The sequence below is a fragment of the Schistocerca cancellata genome, chromosome 4 (genome assembly GCF_023864275.1).
Source record: "Schistocerca cancellata isolate TAMUIC-IGC-003103 chromosome 4, iqSchCanc2.1, whole genome shotgun sequence".
NCBI lineage: Eukaryota > Metazoa > Arthropoda > Insecta > Orthoptera > Acrididae > Schistocerca > Schistocerca cancellata.
In genome coordinates this window covers 254,516,353-254,542,666 of record NC_064629.1, presented here as the reverse complement: position 1 = coordinate 254,542,666, position 26,314 = coordinate 254,516,353, and positions in this window count along the sequence as shown.

The window sequence follows — 26,314 nt, the reverse complement described above, 5'->3', positions numbered from 1 at the left end:
CTGCTGATTAATATTCAAAATTTTATTGCTCCATCCCAATCATTATAACTTACTTGTTTCTTCTCGGCAAGCTGTCTACAATGTGGCCGAGATGTGCAATTGCAATCTAGTATATGGTACATGCAAAGTACTGGAGGGGTGATTTTGCTACGATATGGAAATTGTGAAGCATTCTGTGGGTCACTGACAGGAGTTGAAATATTGGAACTACTGGGAAAATTCCAAAAGTTTATCCCGATATCAACTGCAGTGCAGTCTATGGTACATCTGAAACCACTTGGTTGAGATGGAGAGAGCCTAGGCGGAATGCTGGATGTCTGCTACTTGCCGCTGTGGAACATGGGATTTAATGTAGAGGTCATCACCTTCTGACAAATGGTTGGAAACGTCCCTCAATCCTGCAGACTAATCTTATTTCCATATGCTGTGATGCCCTCCACATACTTTTTCTTTTCACCAATAAGATAACAGTATCTTTTTTTATTTCTACTATCTCACATGTGTTCCGGTCATGGGCGATACCAAAACAGTAATCATGTACATAACTGCAGAATGAGGAGACAACGTTCTTAAAAATGGAACACTGAGAAATCCACTAAGCCATCGCTCTGAAAAATGAAATTAACTGTATAGGTCACCACTCTGTGATAGCTGTTGGTAGAGCTCTACAATGACACAGGCTCTTCCATTTTCCATATGTTGCGATATCTTCCATATCTAAGAAACGTCGCCTGCGTGTTTTATTTCGTCAAACCTGTGTGTTGTGGGAACTGCATGCTTTGCACCATGCACTGTTCAGTTTTCTGTGAGAGCCAATGGAAAGGAAAAGGGTTACTTTCTGTTTAGCACCTAACTCAGACCTCGAGGTCATAGTAGAAAAACAAAGTGAATGGTGGTGTACAAAGCTGTAGTTGTACATTGCTTGGATGTGTTACAGCCGAAGAAACGTTGTATGAAACTGCTTATGAACAAACAATACAGGAACCCTCTTTTGTGATTAATAGTCTCTTTTATATGGTCTTCGTCCAGTACAGTTGACAAAACTTTACGCAAATTTGTGCAAACTGACTTCAAGCACTCAGCACGTGCTCCATACAAGTGATACGTGTATATGTAAATGCTTGATGTCAACATACAGATGGCATTAGTTTTTTCAACTTATTGGAACAGAGAGACACTTCAGAATCTATTAGGGGGTTCTATTATTATGAATGGTATAACTGGTTAAATTCTGAATTCAGATAGTTCTCTTAAAACTACAATGATTTTGCTCATAAAACTAATAGAAATCAGCTGTATCTCTTCTCATAGGTTCATGACTGTTTTTCATATTATCCTAACGATTGTGTGTTTAAAAGTAGGTGTTACCACAAGTTCTGTGTTATTTCATATTTCTTAACCTCTAAATATAAAGTAGGCACCATTTGAATTAGAGCTTGTCTTGCAACCTTGAAATGAATATGTTTTCACCTGACAGATGAGATGATTGCATGAAACAGGCAGTGATGATTAAATTGCTTGCGAAACTACAGCACAAGAATGTGTTGTATGGTAGAATCTCTACAGACATGTCAGTAGAGGGGAGCTATGGAGCAAAAATATCAAATATAACCATGCATATGGTAACTGGTTTCGAAGTAACGGAAAAGAGAGGGAGACGTGATAAAATGTTGTAGGAGCCTCTATTACAAGATAATCTTTCACGATTTGTTTCATGATCACAGGTGAGATATAGCTCTGAATTGGTAAAACGGGACTTGACACGTACAAAATAACATCTCCTCTTGATCTATAGCTTGCTGTTGTTGAACGTAAAATGATTTTGTTTCTTTTCCGATATGTGAGCTAATGGCATAAACATACTGTAATGTTATTTCATGTATATGAAATGTTTGTAATACACAAGTGCATGACAATTTATTTACAGACGCTAATGGCATAAACATACTGCAATGTTATTTCATGTATATGAAATGTTTGTAATACACAAGTGCATGACAATTTATTTACAGACGCTAATCTGAACACAAGAGCTATTTTCAGGTCGAGTAATCTGTTCACCAAGCTAAAAGAAATTGCTCGATATGGATTGCCTTTTTTTTTCAGTTTAAACTCTTGATTTGGTGTTCGATAGTCTTTGTAACAAAATAGTGCAAGTCTTTTTTTCCAGTTTTATGCAGGGTGAACCTTTATAGGCCTCTGCAGTCTGAACCGTGTATCCTGCAGTCAAACATAAAAACCATACCGATTTGGCTCATAAAGCTAAACGAAAATAAGCTGCACCTATTTTCGTGGAAAGAGAACATTCATTATTATCGCGATGGTGTTCCACTTTTCCATATATGCTCGACTGTACGAGATGCATTGACGCTAAATACTGTTGTTCCAACACAGTGTTTTCCACACAGAACGACGTGCACTTGTGCGGGTGGTGTGTGTGTGTGTGTGTGTGTGTGTGTGTGTGCCTGCACAGCTGTGCCCCGACTAGGGCATGGTAACATTTTAGCCTCATTCATCTCATTTGGTTCTGCAGGAAGCTGGCGTTATAGCCTTTTGTGTTAGTGAGGAACTGCCAGATTACGCATCTGGCCAAATGCCCCGCATTGCAGGCTGCTTTGGCCACAGTTACGGAAGACTGTGCTCGCAGTTATGGAAGGGGCTCTTGTCAGCAGAGGTGGCGGGCAGCTTGTTTTCCAAGCAGTAGACGTTTGAGAAAGATATCTTGAGAGTTCTCCTGAATTTCGTTTTTGCTCCTTTCCGACAAATAATTTTAACTGATTGCAAGAACAATCCGCTTCTGGTCTTTTGTGTATCTGTGATTGATTTCCGCAGACTGGAGACAGTACGTCAGTGCCACTAGAAGGATTCCTTTGTGGACCACCAGCAGCAAGACAGAACAGGCCTCCATCCTTAACTATGGCGTGGAGAGGGAGGGACGGTGGGAGGGGGAGGACTGGTGGGGGTAAGACAGCCTTGAAGTTTGTTAGTTCATGAGCACATATTGAGGAGAGTGTGTGCTCTGCTACCTCCCCATCTGCAGTCTTTTGGGACGACGATTTTCCCCAGTACATTTGGTGCATTATGACACTTTCATTACGAGTGCTTGTTTCTTTCACGAAAATTTCGATGTGTAATTAGAACAGTGATGCATTTTCCACCAGTTGCGGTAGTGTGTATTGGCTTTGATTATCTAGGCTGCAAGGTGATCGTCGAGCAGGCATCTGTAGTAATTTACGATGTTAAACAGTGATAGATAAAGTCCTCTGGTGTACCTTTACAGGTAATACACTTGCTGAACTCCTCTCTGTCCAACACCAACAGCTTGTCACTTGAACATATTTCCCACCAAAAAAAGAAAGAAGAGAAGAAATAGTACTTTCCACTCCAGTCTTTTTCCTGCGGCTTTTAGGTGAACGGTAGACTATGCCTGTCACTAGTTATGAGTATTATTGTGAAGTTTTATCCCAGCAGGATAGCACCAGTTGTATGCCATCGTCAATTTTTGAGCTGTATTTTAGGCATTCCTTGTGTACAATTATGCCTATACGATATTAAGTCAATTATTATCTTCAGAATAGTTATACAATTTAATTGTAATCAAATAGGAAACTTACAAGAACAAAATTTGTCGACATAGTCTCCTTGGATTTTAACGCAGTTGGTCCATCGTTGTACAAGCTTCGTGATGCCCTTATACAAGAAGGTTCTCGGTTGAGCTGCGAGCCAGAATGCACCGTTTGTTTCACTGCTTCGTCCGAGGAAAATCGACGGCCCCTTAATGCCTGTTTGAGCGGACCAAACAAGCGGTAGTCAGAAGGGGCAAGTCGGGATTATATGGAGGATGATCCAGTACTATAAATTTGAGTTTCTGGAACATTTCAGCAGAGTGAGCAGCAGTATGCAGGCGGCCATTGTCGTGCTCCAACACAACAACCTTTGACAACAATCTTCGCCGTTTGCTTAGAATTGCAGGCTTTTGCCTGGCAGTAAGCATCTCACTGTAACGTACTCTATTTATTTTTGTGCCTCTTTCCCCACAATGTTCCAGTACTGGACCTTGTGCGTTTAAAAAAACCGTAAGCATCAGTTTTCCTGCGGACGTTTGGATCTTGAACTTTTTCTTGCATGGCGAATTTCGCTGTTTCCATTCCAAAATCTGCCATTTACTCTCTGGCACGTAATGATGGATCCATGTTTCGTCACCAGTATTGATCCTGTCTAAGAAGTTGTCCCCTTCGTTACCATAGCGATCCAAATGTTTTTTGCAGATGTCCAAGCCCGTTTGTTTATGCAACAGTGTGAGGTTTTGGGATCCATCTTGCACCAACTTTATGAAACCCAAGTCTGTTATGGATGTTTTCATAGGCAGAAGCGCGACAAATTTGCAGACGATGTGCCACTTCATCAATAGTTAACCGTCTGTCTAGGAGAATCATTTCACGTGAACGCTCAATGGTTTCTTTATTTGTGGCGGTAAGCGGTCGTCCGGCTCCTTCATCGTGCATAGCACTTGTGAGACGATTTCGGAATTTTCAGTCATTTGTAGACATGTCGTTGTGGCAAAACACTGTTCCCGTACTGTACTGAAAGTCTTCGATGAATTTCGACCCCTGTTACGCCTTCCGACCACAAAAAACGGATTACTGAACGTTGCTCTTCTTTGGTGCAAATAGACAGCGGAGCAGCCATGATTAACAGCACGAAACTAATCCAGCAGCTTGAAAATTGCAAAGACATAACAACAAATAAACAAAGCATGCGTAATCAATTTAAAACGACAGTATTACCAAAATAAACAAAAATATAACTAAATTGCGGATAATAATTGACTTACCCTCGTAGTTGTGTACTTAGAACCTATCTTAATGATTAAATGCTTCTTCTACTCTTGGAAAAATTCGGCCCATTGATATTCTGATTTGATAAAGAAGTAATCCCAGAGTAAGAACTTTAGTTTGGCTGCTGACTGCCTACAGTCTTTGATTTTAATTTTATTTTGACACTAGTTACACTATTTCATAATCCTGGAGCTCACATACTGATTCCTGATATTTACACTGTCTCACTGCTATTCTTCAAGGTCAATTTTTCATCACCCATGCCAACACTATTAGTATGAACCCACAGGTCAGCGTTGCTGGCAGGTAACGAGAACGTAGGTCCAGAAATACTGCAACGGGAGCCATTGATCATCAGCCTCTGTTCTGTAGTTCCTACAGTTGTATGTTACGTAAGCAGTCTTGGTTGTAACGTATGCAGATGACGACGACTGATATTGCTACTGAAAAGAACTAATGCACCCTACCCTTGGGAAGAATTTCGTTTACTTGCAATCAGCTCTCTGGGACACTCATACGAAGGCTTCTTGGCGCAGAATAAGTTGACCTCGCACGACTCTGTAACTGTATGTATTAGCTTTTTGGGGCAGTCTGTAACTCGTTCGGACTCACATCGTAATAACTGCGTAGCGGAAAGCTGTGCGAGGCATTTCCTCAGACTCCCCCTCCCGAATCATTTTAATGAATAAATTGACTTGGCAAATAAGATATTTCAGAAACGCGTCTCTTCCCGTAAAGCTAAACGTAGAAGATTAACAAACATAAACACTCACATTCACACTCACTGATGACCCACTTTATTAAAATTTTGCGCAGAACAGAAAACGATTTTTATATTAATCTCATGTAAAAGCTTCGTATGTCAGGTTATCCACACACATTTCCCAGAAACTAATCATAACTCCTACTTATCATCATTATAATGATTGCTCTCACCCTGTCAATTTAGTAAGGTTAATTTCAGCTTCCCTCCAATGCTACACCCCACTCTAAATGCTCATTACTGCCAGATATATGTAAATTCTTACATGTTGCTAGAATAAAAATTCTACTTGCGAATCCTTAAAAGTTACATTCAAATGTGGCAATATCATTAAGAAACAATAAGTAGTTTATTGATTTACCCGTGGATATGACTCTGACTTCAAATATTTTTTCGCGGTAAACATCAAATAAAAAACAAAGCCAACTTGATCTTCATGCTGGTATCAGTTGATGGCACCCACAGGGGCAACAATACGTTCATGAACATGGCGCTCACAGTATTTATACTGAGAACAGAAAATCTTGAAAACGAAGCCAATAAGTTCATTTCAAAGCTGCATAAAGCATAATGTTTCATATTTTTAGGTCTTAAAAACAAAATCAACGATAGGGGAACGAACTCTGATATTGGGTAGAAAGCCAGGCCAACTACAGTTTTCTAGTGTAGGAAATCATATATTATCATTTCCCCCTAAAATAGTAGTTGGTGGAGTGTAACATTCCTGACACACTTAGAAAAAAAGAACAAGAGATGAAATTTCAATCTCCATGTATTCTTCAGTGAAACATTCCATTATGGGCGTCGGCAGCATGTGGTAGTACATGGCTGTGGTTCGCTTAAGATTAACGCACATCTTTGGGCAGGTACTGCTCATAGTAGTAAAATTTTATAAAAAAATTCTAGCAATTTAAGCCGACACACTCGTATGAGAACTGATTGCAGTGTAAAGGTCTACAATTTTCAATCTCCTAGTCTAAACCATCAAAAACTGAATACAATCAATAATCATCAGAAAACCATGCCAGTTCTAATTTATTGCAGTGTAAAGCACGATACGTTATAATATCCTGCCTTAAAATGGTAGCTGATGGTGTGCTCCAATACTGAAAAACCTTTAAACCTTTTTTTCTAAAAAAAGGATGCATGACGGTAATAGTACGAACCCACATTAGACAGAACAATAGAAAGTTATAGCTTTTTTAGTTTAGAACATGATGCACTGTCAATTTCCCCCGAAGACGTGGAGACAACACACCGTATATATTTCTGGGACTAACTCTTGATGAAGGTGTCGTTAGCTTCTTTCATGTCATTTATGTACATGAACTTTACATACCAATGTCAGTCAGGACGCTCTGACAGCGTCGCAGCGATATATGGAATGCATGAAACAAACAAGACGCCAATATTCTGCGTGAAATCTCCCGTTAACTCCGAACGTACAACTTCAGTCTGCTTCAAAACCGCTTACCAGCATGTGTACAAGGAGATATGTAGCTCATAATATTGCTCCAAACAAACGGAAATCATTATAGTCCTAGGCCATACCAGAAGTGTTTACACTGAGGGGATAAAATTAGTAGGATACAGGTATGCACATATGTAGATCGCAATAGTATCGCGTTCACAAAGTGTAAAAGGGGCAGTGCATTGGCGGAGCTGAAATTTTTACTCAGGTGATTCATATGAAGAGGTTTCCGACGTTATTATATCCGATGTGATTACGGCTGCACGATGGGAATTAACAGACTGTGAACGCGGATTGGTAGTTGGAGCTGGAGGTATGGAACATTCCATATCTGAAGTCATTAGGGTATTCAATGTTCCGAGAGACACAGTGTGCAGTGTGTGCACAAAATACAAAAGTTTCAGGGATGACTTCTCATCACCGGCAAGTCAGTGGTCGACGGCCTTCACTTAACGACCGAGATCAGCAGCGCTTACGTAGAGTTGTCAACGCTGACAGACAAGCAAAAAGGGGTAAAGTAACCGCGTACGACGAACATAATCGATAGGTCAGTGCGGTGAAATTTTTCGTTAATGGGTTACGGCAGCAGACGACCGACGCGAGTGCCCTTGCTAGCAGAATGACATTGCTTGCACCGCCTTTCATACCAAACCTGGTTGATCCTAGACGCCTGGAAAACCGTGGCCTAGGCAGATCAGTCCCAATTTCAGTTAGTAAGAGCTGATGATGGGGTTCAATTGTGGCGCATGCCTTACGATCCAATGGAGTTAAGTTGTCAGCAAGGCACAGTGCTAGCTGGTGGTGGCTCCATAATGGTGTGGGCTGTGTTGACATGGAATGGACTGGGTTCTCTAGTCAGTCTGTACTCATCATTGAATGGAAACAGTTGATGTTCGTCTACTTGGTGCTATCTCTGGATGTCATATCCCCAAGCCAAGATGGAATTTTTATGGATGATATTGCGCAATGTCACCAGGCCACAGTTGTCCGCGACTGGTTCGAAGAACATTCTGGACAGTTCGAGTGAATGATTTTGGCATCCTGATGGCGCGAAATGCATCCCATCGAACATTTTTTGGACGTAATCGAGAAGTCAGTTCGTGCACAAAATCTGCACCGGCAACACTTTCACAGTTATGGACGGCTAGATAGGCAGCATAGCTCAATATTTCTGCAGGAGACTTCCTAAGACTTGTTGAGTCCGTGTCACGTCAGGTTGCGGCACTACGCCGGGAAAAAGGAGGTCCGACATGATATAGTGGAGGTATCCCATGACTTTTGTCACCATAGTGTATATCTAGCCATATTATTCCAATGAGATGTTTAAAACAAGGCGGTGCTCCTGTCTGGTTGTAAAAACATACTATCACCTAATTTAGACTATAATGCAACTATCTTAGAAAGCTTTCTATATTGCCATGTTTGCGCAACATGTATTAGAATCCATAGCTGCAACCATTCGTTCGAATGTCAGAAGCAACTTAAACAGTAAAACGAACGGGATATTGCACTTGGCAGAGTCAGTATTATGTGGATACTGACACATAATTCGTCTAACGATATGGTTTCGCCGGCGTGACGCTTCCCTTCAAAGGATAAAAGTCTCAAACGTTAAATCAAATTCAAAAACTGACTCTCAATCATTAAGGAAATTATGCCCTCCTATTTTTCATGAGCTAAGTATCTCGGCAGCTCAAAATCTTGGGTCTAAATCATTAAAGTCAATGCTACAAAGTGGTCTCATACTGACAAGAATGTAAAATACCTTTACGAGGATTTACAGAAGCTGACAGACCCAGCACTGAATGGTAATGAGATATTTAAATGTAAATAAAAAGGCCACGCTAAAACGATGTCTCTGTGCAAATGTCTGGGAGTGAGAATAGAAACGAAAAATGCCACCTGTTAGCGCAATTTACCGATAAGAATACCTAATTTTTCCTTAACTCTTTCTTTCACAGTAAATCAAACACTAAATGAAACCACCAAGTATCCAATGGACTTCTTTTTCTCTTCTGTCTTTTCATACATCTCCTGTCCTTGGTTGGTATATAAATATAACGTTTTCGAAATGTTTGTGTGGGGCTCTCCCATGTACAGCACCAAATCAATGGCACTTCGTTGGTGGTCAGGAAGCCTGTGCTTTTCGACGAAATCTCTGCTCACATCTGCAGTACAATATTTAATTGCAGGGTCACCTAAGGTAGATGGGTTGTACCCCATGCCATATGACGGGCAGTGTTACAGCGGTGCCGTGAAGTCGACTTCCCTAAGGGAGAAAATAAATCCAGCCAGCTCTGAGGCAGCTTCCTGCGGAGTTAACACTACTCAGTCCCCATGGTACGCTGTACGATTACCAACAAAGTTCTGCGGAAGCCTCAGACAACGCGGACCCACTGAAATTTAAAATGGAACTGTCATTATTTTATCAAACATTACGGAACTTTTATGGATACGACGGTCCTAAACCATTTTAGAATTTAAAGTGCTGATAGACTCTTACGACAAAGGGTCACACAGAAAAAATCTGGAAACAGATAAACTCAACAAGAGAACAACTATAAAATGAGAAAAACTATGACATGCTAGGGAAGTATACAACATTTAGTTAGCTCATTTATTGTCTTAGAAAATGATGACCATCCAGATGTGGACAGAAACGGCATTTTTCAAAAAGGCTCATGTATGTGTTGCAGGTATGAAGAAGGAAAAACAAAGAAAATCTTAAATTACACATGGTGGTTATTAAATATAATCTGAGACTTTTAAGCAATCCAGAATAATAACAGGACAGAATACGTTTCATTAAACAAAACTACCCAGAAATATTTTCCATAGAATGAAAGTAGGTATAAAGTAAATCTGATACGACAAGCAACCCAAAAAATAAAAGTGTGAAGGAAACAAAGCAGAAAATTAAGTTGCTCATACATCACGTTTCATCAGCAAATGCATCTGACGCTGCAGAAACTTCCAACAGATATAATTAAATACGTTGGCACTTTGAGAGATACGTCATGAAGAAACACATTTACTAATGAAAATTTAAAATACCTCGGTCGTCATTCTACATAAATTGTGTAAAAAGCCTTTCAGGATAAGAAGAAATGAAAGGTGCCTGAGTGAGATGGCGTATCAAGAGGAGTTAAAATATGGGGGGAAAAGTAATTCATAACGGCATTGCAAAATTATTTACAGAAGGATTGCCAAACAAGACAAAGTCCCGAAACTGAACAATGTTGTAGCTGTTCCGATTCACAAGACAGACAGAAAGATACTAAAAAGACGCTATGCTAACAGCCGTCACTCAGTTCCTAAAATTATGCCTAAGCAAATGAAAATGGACATTTTATTTTAATAGAGCGAAGGAAATGTTGAATTTACAAGTGGATAAAGCAAAAACGACCTGCGAATTTATGAAATAGGGTACTAACAAGAAAATAGCACATATCCTGACCATTTGACAGAATTTCAGAAATATCTGTACCAACAAGCCAAGAGACACAAGACAGTGATTCCATCAGTTTTAATGAAATCACGAATATACACTGATTAGCCAGAACAATATGACCACATACATAACAGCCGGTGTGTCCATTTTTGGTACGGATAACAGCGGTGACGCGTCAAAGCGTGACAGCAATGAGAACATCGTAGGTCGCTGGAGAGAGTTGGTACCACATCTGCACGCACAAGTAACCTAATTCCCACAAATTCCGGGAAGGGGGAAGATGACCTCTGACGCGACGTTCAGTCATATCTCAGATGTGTTTGATCTGGTTCAGATCTGATGAGTTCGTGGCCAGCACATCAACTGGAAATCGCCACTGTGTTCCTCGAATCACTCCAGCACACTCCTGGCTTTGTGACATGGCGCATAATCTTGTTAAAAATGCCACTGCTGTAGGAAACATGATCGTCATGAAGGGTTGTACGTGGTCTTCAACCAGTGTAAGATACTTCTTGGCAGTTATGGTAACTTGTACGAGTTTCACTGAACCCATGGATACCCACGCGATTATTCCCAGGAACATAATGGAGCCGCCGCCAGCTTACTCCGCTCCGCAGTAGCTGTCAAGGAGATGTTCACCCGGAAGACTAGGGATTCGCGCCCTCCCATTGGCATGATGAAGAACGTATCTGGATTCATCAAACCATGCAACACTGTGCCACAGCGCTAACATCCAGTGCCGAAGGTCACATGCCCATTTCAGACGTAGTAGCCAATGTCGTCCTGTGAACACTGGCACGTGCATGTGTCGTCAACTGCAGAGGACCGTCGTTAGGAGTGTTCGGTGAACTCCGTGCTCAGACACACTTGCACTCTGTACGGAATTAATTTTTTTTTTTTTAAATTCTGATGTTAGTTCTGCAACAGTTCGCCGCCTGCTATGTTTTACCAGTCTGTCCCGACTAAGACGTCCGACATCAATAATGAGAGGTGGCCATACAACCCCACGACGTCTGGACATCGTTTCACCTTGGTTTCGCCACGTGTTGTAGACACTCACCACAGCACTCCTCGAACTCCAGACGGGTCGCGCAATTTCCTAAATTCTTGTGCCGAGCCTGCGGGCCATCACAATATGCTCTCGGTCAAACTCCGATACATGGCGCGCCTCCCTCATTCTCCACACTGACAGCGCCCTCGCTGGTACTACATGCACCGTGAGTGTGCCTTATCAGCAGTCACTCCTCACCAGGCGACGCTGCTATCTCCTGGACGTGTTTATGTCGATAGTAGGACGGCTGTCATAATACTCTGGCTACCCGTGCACATTTGGAATCCGGAACACAACACGACTGTCGCATTGTCGAAAAAGAGTAAATGTTATGCGTTTTCTGCAGACACACATAAGTATGTGGCCCCGGATGTCATGTGTATGCACAGGTTAAGCAATTCCCTTAAATTATGAAATAGTGGTTTACTGACACGCAGGTGGTGCTCAATATGTGTTCCAATGGGTACAGATCAGGCACATTTGCTGGCCAAGATATCAGTGTGAGTTCACTAAATGCCTGTAACAACACTGAAGCACGATTCTGACCTTGAAACGCTGACAGTTATCCTGCTGGAAAATGTCGTCGCCATAGTGGGAGACTTCAAGCATTAAGCGATGCAGGTGGTTCATGATAATGTTCACATACTTCGCTGCTGTCATGACGCCTACGATTACCACCATAGATGCCATGCCAGCCCAACTCAGAGCACCCCTTAATATTATTCTGCTCTCACCGACCTGCATCTGTGGCATAGTGCGTGTTTCGTGCTGCCGGTCGCCTTGATAATGGCGTGTAAGGACCCATCCATCGACCTGGTGTAACAAGAAATACGATTAATTCGACGGGTGACACGTTTCGTTTGATCTCCAGTGAAAACTCAGTGATGCTTCGCCAACTGTAATCACAACTAACCATGTCGTTGGGTCAACACAGGAACACATAGAGGCCGTGTGATGTGGAGCTCTATGTTCGACAGTGGCCTTTGATCGGTGTGCCCTGAAACGTTTGTGCCTGCAGCAGCACGGTACTCTGTTGTCAGATCTGTCAATGACGGCTGCCTATCCTGGATCACACAGTGGGGAATCCTCCAGCCTCTACGTTTTGTGATGAGACGTGGACGTCCTATATTATACGCCTTACTCGTTTTATCACCATTCTTCAACCATTTCCATAGGTGCTCACGACGGTAATACGCCAACAGGAGACCAGCTTAACATTAATGAATTTAACATTCATGCCTCCAGACAACTGTCTGCCCATGCGCTGCTTACATCTCATGTGTCATGTGAGATTGATGATATTTAAGACCTTACTATTTTTCTCTGAAATTTATTCATAGCCTTACGCAGTGGCAAAATTATTTCGGAAAATCTACTTTGCAGAAGGCTAAAATATGTGTCATATGCTGTGCTGCTAAGTCTTACAGAGTTGCTGAAGTAGTTTCTCTAAAAACGTTTTACATGTGGCAAAAAATATAAAACACGACATATGTAGAATTCACATGCAGCTATTCACAAAGGATTTCAGGGAAACTATTGACTAAAAAATTTGATTGTATCAAATTGTCTCACATCACAGTCTGATAGTGAGTGGTTATCCTTTCGTTTTTGGTCACAGTTATTGCGATACGCACTACCAGTCCATCGAAAAATTTGCCGTTAATTAACCGTGCGAATTGCTATTACTGATGTCAGAGAAGCAGAAATTGGCAACCTGAATTTGTCGCCATACTTCCGAAATACGTATCTCCACATTATTGAGAAGAGAGTGCTAGGCTAAAAGGTGACCCATCCAGGATTCGATAGCACAACCTTTCGGTTTCATGCCACATGTGGTATCAGTCTTTTTTCTTTGTGTTCATACATCCCCACATCCCGTCATTCAATAGTCAAATCTCCTTCATCGGCATCGGCTTCTTACGCCATGTACAGGGTTATTACAAATGATTGAAGCGATTTCACAGCTCTACAAGAACTTAATTATTTGAGATATTTTCACAAAGTTTTGCAGACACATACAAAAACTCAAAAAGTTTTTTTAGGCATTCACAAATGTTTGATATGTGCCCCTTTAGTGATTCGGCAGACATCAAGCCGATAATCAAGTTCCTCCCACACTCGGCGCAGCATGTCCCCATCAATGTGTCCGAAAGCATCGTTGATGCGAGCTCGCAGTTCTGGCACGTTTCTTGGTAGAGGAGGTTTAAACACTGAATCTTTCACATAACCCCACAGAAAGAAATCGCATGGGGTTAAGTCGGGAGAGCGTGGAGGCCATGACATGAATTGCTGATCATGATCTCCACCACGACCGATCCATCGGTTTTCCAATCTCCTGTTTAAGAAATGCCGAACATCATGATGGAAGTGTGGTGGAGCACCATCCTGTTGAAAGATGAAGTCGGCGCTGTCGGTCTCCAGTTGTGGCATGAGCCAATTTTCCGCGGGCTAAGCGTGAAACTTGCCCGCACGCGTTCAATCGTTTCTTCGCTCACTGCAGGCCGACCCGTTGATTTCCCCTTACAGTGGCATCCAGAAGCTTTAAACTGCGCATACCATCGCCGAATGGAGTTAGCAGTTGGCGGATCTTTGTTGAACTTCGTCCTGAAGTGTCGTTGCACTGTTATGACTGACTCATGTGAGTGCATTTCAAGCACGACATACGCTTTCTCGGCTCCTGTCGCCATTTTGTCTCACTGCGCTCTCGAGCACTCTGGCGGCAGAAACCTGAAGTGCGGCTTCCGCCGAACAAAACTTTATGAGTTTTTCTACGTATCTGTAGTGTGTCATGACCATATGTCAATGAATGGAGCTACAGTGAATTTATGAAATCGCTTCAATCATTTGTAATAGCCCTGTATGTAGAAATGGATACCTCTCAATTGATATGTAAAAGTGACGACATTGAATTCTAAGATTCGGTTTGGAAAATAATATTCCTCATCTTTCGGAACTCATCTCCAAATGAAAAAGAACTACTTCTTCATTAACATTTCAAATGAAGTGTTTCCTTCTGTTTGCTTGTTATGGAGAAATTTCAAATTTTCTGTAATGGAAAAATGTTAACTCTTAATATAATCTAAGGAAAATAACGTAAAAATCTTATAAAATAGTATATTAATAAATGTGTCCTTTCACACCAAATACGGCTGCTGAACCTTAAAAAATTTCACATTTCTCACGCAAATAGCATATAGCGTCTCATCTTCATTGACCTTAGGCTTCCTTATAGAACAAAATGAAATTCCCCTCCTACTCGTATAGAAACTAAAAACTGATCATCGCCCATATTCCATGGCCTTACGAAACTTAGCCTCTTCTCATGCGATAAACTATAAATCGCTTCTTTTTGTGGACAGCGTCAGTGGATCGTCGTTAACATTAAAGAGGCAAGTACTGTTCACAAAGTGACCTAACGTCGACTTGGTTCTTTCGGCCTCGTTCGGAGATAACGGCAAAATTTGTGCTATGTGGTTTACTTTTGCCGTGATGTAAATATTAGCCACTGCTACTTTTTGTAGTTTATGCAATTGTCCCTTGCTGTGTTCTCGCCCACAGGGATGTTTGCTGGTTACAAATTTCAAGTATAGTTCGCAGTAGCTATTTGCGGATTGTTTTGGTTTAAAGTCAATGCTTAAATGTTTCAGGTTGTAATTCAGCTGCCCTTCAGCTTCCAACCCTATTCTGCAGCCAGTGTTTAAGTTGCTGAACGTTATTCTGTTTAACATTGTGCCGGATGTCTTTTCGTATTTTGTGATTATCTGCAATGCGGTGTCGACCTCAATGCCGTTCGTGATCAGGAAGTCAACGTAATCGGCATACACATAAATTACTATTTTTTCTCCTTTGATTTCCAGATCTTGTAAATATTTAATCAGAGGGAAGGGCAGGGGTTCAACTGCGATGGAAACGAGAGCCGTAGACATCGGATACCCCGGCAAATGGAGCTCGAGTGGTCAGATAATCTGGCGATCAATGACAAATTTGGCTGACTTATTTATTCGTGTATTTCACATGATAACAAGGATGTGAGGAGGAAAACCCATCGTACGCGTAATACGGAGGATGTATTGATGACTAACTCTGACAAACGCTTTCTCTAAATCTAGTGATACTACTGCACGTTTTAGTTAGCAGACGTCTTATATAGTTAGTTCCCTGCAGTTTCATAAGCTCTACTGAATTTTTCTGTCTTTCCCTACACTTGTCTGGCAGAAGGTGGTGACGTTTTGTGTTGTAGTTTTAGGCTTTTGTGCCACTGAAAATTTTATAATCAGTGTTTGACTGCATTACTGGTCGCAGATTTAATAGTGTTTTAACGCCAGTGTTTCTGGGTACTAATACTAATTATGTGCGCTCAAAAGTTCCTTAAAGATTAGCATAAACTGGTTTTCCATGATTTCGCAGAATATTTGACAAAATTCTGCCGCAATTCGATCTGATAATGGAGATTTATTTTTCAAGCTCTCACCTATTTCATCTTCCACGCCCTCTTTAAATAAGAATTTGCGCTTCCGGATGGCTTGCTGTGCCTTGCAGGTTACTCATGATCTCTTCCTGCAACTGTTGATTGTACATTCTAGAGGCAAATTTTATGCGATTGCCTCCTTAGTCTCGCTGCTCGTTATCAGCGTTCATCCAGTGTCCAGCGTCAGTTTTTAGATTAGTCAATATTTACGCGACACTCGGTCTCTTTCACGGATTATGTAATATACCGAAATCACCTGGTGCGGTTCTATATTTTTTACTCTCGCACTGAAATGGTATCCTTCAAGTCGTTAACGTCGTATATCCAAATTTTCGCTTTAATACCCTTGATTCTTCCTTTTTTTCCCATGACCGTTTATCTGCCTTGTATTAATCCCTGACACAGTGTAAGAAAAAGTCAATAGTTTATTTAGACCAGAAACTATTTTCTCGCGACTAGTTAGTAAAGTATCTGCCTATTTTAGTTTTGACACGTTTCAGGCAACACTCAGTAGCAGAGTTATACCAGGTGAAATTGATTTCACATTCTCTCCATACATTTTGAAATGACTTCTGACATACAGGGTTTTGTAGATGTGACACGTTCAGCTTGCATGTACCTCTGGCTCGGTAGATCACCTTGTTTTGGCGTATTAATAGTGCCCTTGTAGGCCATATTTCAGACTGCAAATTTGGTGTTTGAAAATGGGCGATACATAAATTCTATCCAAACGATTCGCCGAATGGTTTTTTACGTGAGAGAAGCTTGGGGCCGCACAGTGCTTGTGTTTCCATGGGTTAATTAGTCGTATGTCTTTCATTATACGTTCCAGTTCAATAGTTGTGTTGTAATTGGGAGTGTGATCTTTAGTACTCACTAATCAATTAAAATCATTCCCGACTTTTATATGCCCTTACCGGGTTCCAAACTGAAAGCAACATTTGCTTTAAAAAATTCCGCTCTGCGACTCCTATTAGTTGACACTGGCGGAGCACAGACATTAATTAGTCCTACGTTATTTATTGTGCCACCTATCCCTTCGCTTTTATGTAGTTTGGTGTCGTATTTGACTCTTAAACTCTACTTTTTGAGAAGAGCTATAACCATTTCCGTCCGTTTCCCCGAACTTATTTTAACTTTAATTCCAGGTACGATGTGAATCTTAATGTCAGTCCCGTCTTGTAAAAAGATAACGTCATCATCATCATCATAAGAATATATAAATTCCTTTATATATTGCCATTAAAAAAGAAAACTATGTATCTTGTTAATGTTTAACGAAGCGATCGTTTTTAAGTCAGACATTGTTGATCTCCGTGATCAGACGTTAAAAAATTCTATAGATACATTTCGAGAATGTCATTAATAAAACACATTCTAATAACACTCGTCAGTCGCAAAATGGTCACAGGTGTATCCTTTTAGTGTGTATGGATCTTGAATAGAGTTGTCTCCTTACTGAATGTCATTTCCTTATGGGACTGAATTTCGGTCTGTTTAATGAACTTCTGTTACTATTATTGTTAATATTTTACTATCCAGGAAAGCACAGTACAGTTATTAACAAATTCAGAACATATTTACAATACATATACAAGACTTTGTACACGTCACTTTGATTTTGAGAACCAAAATTTTGCAACACATTATATGAATTCGCAATTGCGAATAAGGACAGCCATCGCCGGTTAAGCACTATTTTTCATTGTCGTCATTTCATTCTACAGCAGAGGGTTTTCCTTATTCGCTATTGCGAATTCATGTAATGTATTTCATAACGGCTGTAGTCACCGCAATTCCTGTTCCCTTGGACATGCTGCTCAAATAAAGTCCCTAAAGAGTGGTAAAGCTCCAGGGCCAAAGTGCATTGTAAGCTGAGGTCGTGCAGTTCCTCGTCCCCCCGCTAGTTGCGCCTCTCACGAGGCTATACAATGAGTGTCTAAGGCTGCAAAGATTTCCTGTCATCTGGAAAAAGGCCAATGAGGTTATAATAAAGGAAGGCCCAGACAGGACCCGAAAGAGGCAATGTCGTATGGGCCAATAAGCTTACTGGCCTTACTTGGGAAACTCTTCGAAAAGTTGCTGGCTGACAGACTGGCAACGCACAGAGTGCTGGGCAGGGTGAGGGTTTGGCTTTCGACCGGAATGATTAGCGTCTAACGCTATTGCCCTGACGGCCGAGATCTGTGGCTCAGCTCCGCACAAGTACATAGTCGGCATCATAGTGGACACCAGTGGTGCCTTTGACCACATTTAGTGGCTTTCGCTCTTTTCCTGTGTGCGGGAGGAAAAATTGTCCAGAGCCGCTATACGGGTGTCCGGGGAGCTATTGTGACGGAAGGGAGGTCTGGGAATCGTCCCATTGGGGAGCGTTAGTAAAATGATAACAGTTGGGTGTGCACAGGGCTCTGTCCTGCCAATGTTGGATAGTTTACAACGAAACGACTATGTGGTAGAGGTGATAGCCTATGCTGACGACCTCATTCTGCTGGTTGGCCGCCGTAGCACCGGGGATCTAGGACCTAAAGTAGAACGGGTAATGAATGTATAATCACAATGGTGCCGAAAATCCACCCTAATAAGTCAATCTACTTGATATTACAGGGACAACTAGACAGAAATCCCACTGCAAGGATGGATGGCTCACCAGTTGTCCGGCGTCACAGTGCAAGTTACGTAGGAGTCGTCATTGGCGAAAAGAGGAACTTCGCCACACTTATCGAGACCGTGACCCAAAGATCACTTGAAGTGCGCAATTATCTTATCGAAATTGGGCATAAGAGATACCACCTCCCAGAAAATCTAGTTAACTTACATCATAACAGTATTCTCAATTCCATCGTCGATTAAAGCTCTGGAGTTTGGGTACACGGGGTCACGAGAGTAATACGTGCCATGATCGTGCGAAGAGTGCAATGGGACATTTCATTATGTTCAGTTGGGGTATATGGGACTAGTTTGGGAAGGGCCTTGTTGGTGTTAATGGGGCTTTGCCCCCTTGACATGAAAATAAAGGAGCAAGCAGCCTGCTACTGGGAGAACAAGGGTAAAATTGGGAAGACAGCCAAGATCCTAGGGGTTTAGGCAGGAAATAAAAATTCGATTAAACGGAGAGGGGAGGAGCTGTGGCAGGAGTCCTGGAAGACTGATGAAACGGGTCGAAGCACATACGAACTATTCCCAAGCATCAGGGAACGAATGTAACTAAAGTACCTTCAACCCAGTAGATATCTGATGCACTTTCTCACGGGACATGGTCCCTATCAGACACATCTGTGCCGGTTACGGAAGCGTGCTCCCCCTTCGTGTAGCTGTGGAGCATTGGAGGGCGTACCAGACCATTCCCTACACGTAACGACGTTGAAACCGATCTGAGACAACAGTTACCCAATCATGACACCTACCACCTGATTAACTTTGAAATTCTTAGCAACCTATCAAACGAGCTATCAGCAAAGATTTTGAGGAAATATCTGAGGGATAATAATTAACAGCAGAATATGTAAGGTAAAGCACATAACACTAGTTTAAGTTAGGAATAGGTTAGTTTAAGTACGGATAATTATCTACAATTAGTAATCTATGATACTGCAGCGAAGGTTAAGTTTCCTGGGCCAGTGCAGCGCCAGAAGCACGGCCATTGAGGTTAGCTTGGTGGGCACGGCCTGAGTGGTAGGCTCATAAGACACTGTCACATATGTAACACTGTAGTTAGTGTAGTACAATAAAATTAAGTAGCAAAACATGTATTTTCAGTAGACTCAATAACACAATGGAAGTAGCTTACCCATTAGAACTAACTATAATAACACCCCTTGGAATTAGATGCATATTGAATAATAATTGTACATTGTAGGATCCACTAATCACTAAAGTAGTTGGTTATAAGCGTTATGAAACAAGGGGTGCCTCGAATTGTTTTCCTGTTTTTTCCTTCTCAACCTCTGCCGCTGTTCTTCGTCGAATGTGAGGGAGTGCTATGCCTGTAAGATGATAGATTTTGTTAGCTGGAGTTTTTCGGTGCGTTCCAATATTTCTTCATCCTAACTTGAGTGTTCCGTGTTGTCTGTCCATTTTGTTGCTGTGGATGTTTTCGGTGTGTCTTAGGCAGTTTCTAGAGAGTGGATTTCTTCCTGACGGCCTTTAGATGCCTTTTGGGCAGCTTTTCGTAGGTCTCTTGACCTTCTGATATATAAGCTGAGACCTATTCTGAGACATGTGTCACTTTCGTGTTTTCTGACATCTTATGTCTTAATCTGCTCCTTATATCTGTCGCTTTTTAGCACAGAAGTGGAGCTGTCTGCTCAGCCCCTTCCCGTTGCAACCTGTGTTTTTTATTTTTCCGACAACAAGTAGTCTGGACAAACTTTTGACATTGTCTAAGACAGTGTCAAAGTTCTTGCACGCCGCTACGTTCTTAAAGCGATGGGGATTCTGTTTCCTTTACAGTTTTAGGCTCCTGCTGCTACCGTTGTCGTAGGTGGTCGGGGTTCAGGTAGGTTTTCATTCTTGTGTGTACTGATTTTCATCGCTTGTCCGTCTAGTTAATGGCGTTACTAACACAAACTTCACGGACAGTGGATGTAGTCGCTGCGGGAGGGTCACAGGCGGTTTCTCATCTAAGCATTGATGACATAGTCACATCGAAAAACGTTTTGCATCTCCTCGGTTCCGAGAAATCAGGAACCTGTACAGAAAATTGGAATAGAGATCAACATAAACATCATTTCCGCCCTTTCTATTGCTCATCAAAACCACACATTGCATGTTGTAACACCAAACAGCGAGACCTTCAGAGGTAGTCATCCAGATTGCTGTACGCACCGGTACCTCTAATACCCAGTACCACGTCTTCCTGCATTGATCGGTGACTGAATTCGTCGTGACATACTACCCAAAAGTTCATGAAGGCATTTTGGTCCAGATTGTCCCACTCCTCAACGGCCAATCGGCATAGATCCCTCAGAGTTGTAGGTAGGTCACGTCGTCCATAAACACCTCTTTTCAATCTATCCCAGACATGTTCGATAGGGTTCATGTCTGGAGAACGTGCTGGCCACTCTAGTCGAGCGATGTCGTTATGCTGAAGGAAATCATCCACTAGATGTGCACGATGGGGGCGCGAACTGTCGTCCATGAAGACAAATGCCTGGCCAATATGCTGCCTATACGGTTGCTCTATTTACATCTACATCCACATCATACTCCGAAAGCCACATAATGGTGCGTGGCGGAGGGTACCTTCGGTACCACTATCTGAACTCTCCAATCCTGTTCTACTCGCGAATAGTGCGTGGAAAGAATGGTTGTCTCGGTAAGCCTCTGTATTGACTCTAAGTTCTCGAATTTTCTCCACGTGGTCAATACGCAAGATGAATGTGGGGGGGGGGGAGGGGGGGGAAGTAATATGTTATCTGACTCCTCCTGAAAAGTGCTGTCCCGAAGTTTCAGTAGTAAATCTCTCCGTGATGCAGAACATCTCTTCCAGTGGGTCAAACAGCTCTAAACACATCTGAGGTCATCAGCCCCTAGACTTAGAACTGTTTAAACCTAACTAACCTAAGGACATCACACACATCCATGCCTGACACAGGATTCGAACCTGCGACCGTAGCAGCAGCGTGGTTCTGGACTGAAGCGCCTAGAACAGCTCGACCACAGCGGCCGACTGCAGAACATCTCTCTTGTAACGTCTGCCACTAGAGTTTGTTTAGCATCTCCGTTACCCTCTCTCTCCAGCTAAACGATCCCGTGACGAAACGCGCCGCTCTTCGTATGATCTTCTCTATCTCCTCTGTCAGTCCTACCTGATAGGGATCCAATATAGATGAACAATACTCAAGAATCGGGCGAACAAGCGCCTTGTAAGCCACTTGTTTCGTGGATGAGTTACATTTTCTTAAGATTCCTCCGATGAATCTGAGTCTTATGTCTCCTTTTCCCACTATCTGTTATATATGGTCATTCCACTTAAGGTCGCTCTGGATAGTTACGCCTAGATATTTTACGGCAGACGCTGTCTGCAGCGGTTTGTCATCAATTGTGTAGCTGTACGGTAGTGGATTTCTTTTCCTTAGTATGCGCTATATGTTACATTTATTTACATTCAGGGACAATTGCCAGAGTCTGCACCATTCATCAATTCTCAGCAGGTCGTTCTGCACATTCTTACTATCTTCTCGCGTTGCTACTTTGGTATAAAAAACTACATCATCTGCGAATAGCCTTAAACAGCATCCAGCGCTTTCTGCTAGATCATTTATATACATTGTGAACAGCAACGGTCCTACCACACTTCCCTGTGGTACTCCGGACATTACCTTTACAATTGTCGATTTAGTTCCGTTAAGGGCGACGTGTTGAGTTCTATGTGCAAGAAAGTCTTGAATCCAATCGCAAGTCTGCTCCTATACTCCGTAAGCTCGTATTTTTTTCATTAAAAGGCAGTGCGGGACGGTATGGAATGCCTTACTGAAATCAAGGAACACGGCATCAGCCTTAGCGCTATTGTCCACTTCGCTGTGGATCTCATGAAGGAAAAGAGCGAGCTGCGTTTCTCAGGATCTCTGTTTGCGGAGTCCATGTTGATTTTTATAGAGGAGTTGTTCATTTTCCAAGAACGTCGTAATTCTTGAGCATAAAACATACTCCGTAGTTCTACAACAGACTGACGTCCCCGGTGTAGGTTCATAATTGTGTCAATTGTCTTACGGCCTTTCTGAAAAACGGGAATGAGTTGCGTTTTTTTCTTTTTTTTCCAGTCGTTAGGTGCCTTTCGTTGCTCAAGCGATCTGCGATAAATTACTGCTAGAAGGGGAGAAAGTTCTTTCACATAATCTTTATTGAATCTTATAGGTATCTCATCTGGTCCAGAAGCCTTCCCACTACTAAGCGATTGTTGCTGCTTTTCAGTTCCGCGATCGGTTATCTCAATATCTGCCTTTTCTACGTTTGCACGACGATTGAAAGGAAGGACAATGTTCCGAGGTGAAACAACTTCGAAAGACCGAATTCAATATTTCGACCTTCTCTCTTTTATCTTCCGTATCAGTGCCGGTGTGGTCGCTGAGAGGGGGACGGCATTCACATATTGTACAGCCGTTACGGCGCCTTCCATGACCATCAGTGGCGTACGTCGGTCACACATAATGCCACCCAAAACAGCAGGGAACCTCCACCTTGCTGTACTCGCTGGACAGTGTGTCTAAGGCGTTCAGCGTGATCGGGTCTCTGACGGTTGTATGGTTGATGGCATATGCGACACTCATCGGTGATGAGAACGTGATATCAACCCTGAGCGGTACATTCGAGATGTTGTTGGGCCCATCTGAACCGCGCTGCATGGTGTCGTGGTTGGAAAGGTGGATCTCACCAGGGACATCGGGAGTGAAGATGTGCATCATGCAACGTATTGCGCTCAGTCTGAGTCGTAACACGACGCCCTGTGGCTGCACGAAAGGCGTTATTCAACATTATGGCATTGCTCTCAGGGTTCCTCCGAGCCATAATCCTTAGGTAGCGGTCATCCGCTGCATTACCAGCCCTTGGGCGGCCTGAGCGAGGCATGTCATCGGCAGTTCCTGTCTCTCTGTATCTCCTCCATGTCCGAACAACATCGCTTTGGTTCACTCCGAGACGCCTGGACACTTCCCTTGTTGAGAGCCCTTCCTGGCACAAAGTAACAATGCGGACGGGATCGAACAGCGATATTTACCATCTAGGCATGGCTGAACTACAGAGAACGCGATCCATGTACTTCCTTCCTGGTGGAATGACGGGAACTGATCGGCTGTCGGACCCCCTTCATGAAATAGGCGCTGCTCATGCATTGTTGTTTACATCTCCGTGTGGATTTAGTGAAATCTCTGAACAGTCAAAGGGACTGTGTCTGTGATACAATATCCAAGTCAACGTAAGTCTTCAGTAGTTCTGGGAACCGCGATGATACAAAACTTTTTTGTGTGTGTAATTAGGGGCCTTGTGGCCTCACCAGCAGGCAGCTGAGTAACGCGCCTCTCTACACGTTCTCTACGGATTTGCCGTAGAAAGTTACAAGCCGCGCACGTTCTAGGTTGGTAATCATAAATTTAATCAGCTCCGTAGCCACAAACATTTATGTACTACAGAAATTGCTCCTGTAAACCAATTCAGAGTCGTCATACGCTTTTTAGCACGGGAGGCTGAATCGCGTTTTACCTCATTTTAGCAAAGGTCCTGAGCACTTTTCCGAAAGGGGATATAACGTCTTTAATTTGTTCTGTTGTTACTTCAAAGGTAACTCGAACGCTAAAACCACCATGCATAACGGCGACATTTCCAATATTCCCATTGGAATGCTAAATTTCATCATACCTCCACAAGTTTCTACTATTTTTGGCACAACTCGGCATTATTCAGTTTGACAAAAAAGGATACAGCCACAATCGAGAGATGGATCCTTACAATATAATTTAAAATTAACATCACGTATTGTTCACACTGGTTCTCAGTTTAATAAGTTTTAGGTCAAGCATACTTCTCGTTAAAGGTGTTTTTTGTAGACGATTGGCTCATCACTACATCTTATTCAAAGCTTTCGACATTTCAAGAAATACATCTGGAAGCTGCTGCCAACCCAGGGACTTACTGCGTAGAAATGAAATCGGTGCAGCGCACAGCACAGCACTTTCGACCCCCAGCATGGCCGACGACTGAGTATGTACCACTAGATAAGCAAACCAGACACCGGTTTTGTCCTGCGTTCTCGAGGCACTGTTCCCTCTTGAGTAATGGTGACTGTTCATTACGTGGTAAGTTTTCACAGCTTAACTTTCATTCTTCATAGTTCAGACAATTTGTACAAAATACGTATTTATTAATTACATAGAAAAACCTTCCACGTGAATCAGTGTATCTGTTAGTCAATACCGGATCAAAATCTCTACGGCAATCCCTTAGATTGGCCTGCATATTCACAGGGAAGTGAAACCGTTACTTCAGTTTATGTAGATAGAGATGTCCTTTCAACAGCACAGTAGATGACTCAACTTCCAGCTTAATGCCGTCCTTGAATCAAGATGTAGACAGGATACTTTGCTTGGCACGGCGAAGAATTCTGCTGTAAAGAGTCCACGACAGACAACTGCAGCATTGGGTCTCAACAATGCATCACGATGAACACTAAGTTTCAAAGAGGACTGCTGTAACACGACGTAAACATGTACATTATATGCGTTTTTCGTCATTGTGTCGATAATTTGTCCCACCTCAGCAAGCCACCGATACATATTGAATCACTCAGACACACACATGTATCTATGATTCAATGTAATATATGGATTGGTTGTAAAGATATTACTTACGCCACTATGTGCTCCCATCACTGCCATGAGATCTCACTCCAAATGCCAAATAAATATGTAAGACACAACATTCATGCCTCCAGACAGCTTTCCTACAGTGCGCTGCTTGGATCGCGTAAGTTATATGAAAGTGAATTCATTGAGTTACTTTGCGTTGTTCTCTGCAATTTATTCATAACTCGAAGCAATGGCCTGCAAACTAAATTCTCTACGGTGCACAAGTCGTCTGACTGTAGATACTTAATGCAACCCGTGTGAAGCGAGGCCGAATAGCCAATGCAATATACACTCCTGGAAATGGAAAAAAGAACACATTGACACCGGTGTGTCAGACCCACCATACTTGCTCCGGACACTGCGAGAGGGCTGTACAAGCAATGATCACACGCACGGCACAGCGGACACACCAGGAACCGCGGTGTTGGCCGTCGAATGGCGCTAGCTGCGCAGCATTTGTGCACCGCCGCCGTCAGTGTCAGCCAGTTTGCCGTGGCATACGGAGCTCCATCGCAGTCTTTAACACTGGTAGCATGCCGCGACAGCGTGGACGTGAACCGTATGTGCAGTTGACGGACTTCGAGCGAGGGCGTATAGTGGGCATGCGGGAGGCCGGGTGGACGTACCGCCGAATTGCTCAACACGTGGGGCTTGAGGTCTCCACAGTACATCGATGTTGTCGCCAGTGGTCGGCGGAAGGTGCACGTGCCCGTCGACCTGGGACCGGACCGCAGCGACGCACGGATGCACGCCAAGACCGTAGGATCCTACGCAGTGCCGTAGGGGACCGCACCGCCACTTCCCAGCAAATTAGGGACACTGTTGCTCCTGGGGTATCGGCGAGGACCATTCGCAACCGTCTCCATGAAGCTGGGCTACGGTCCCGCACACCGTTAGGCCGTCTTCCGCTCACGCCCCAACATCGTGCAGCCCG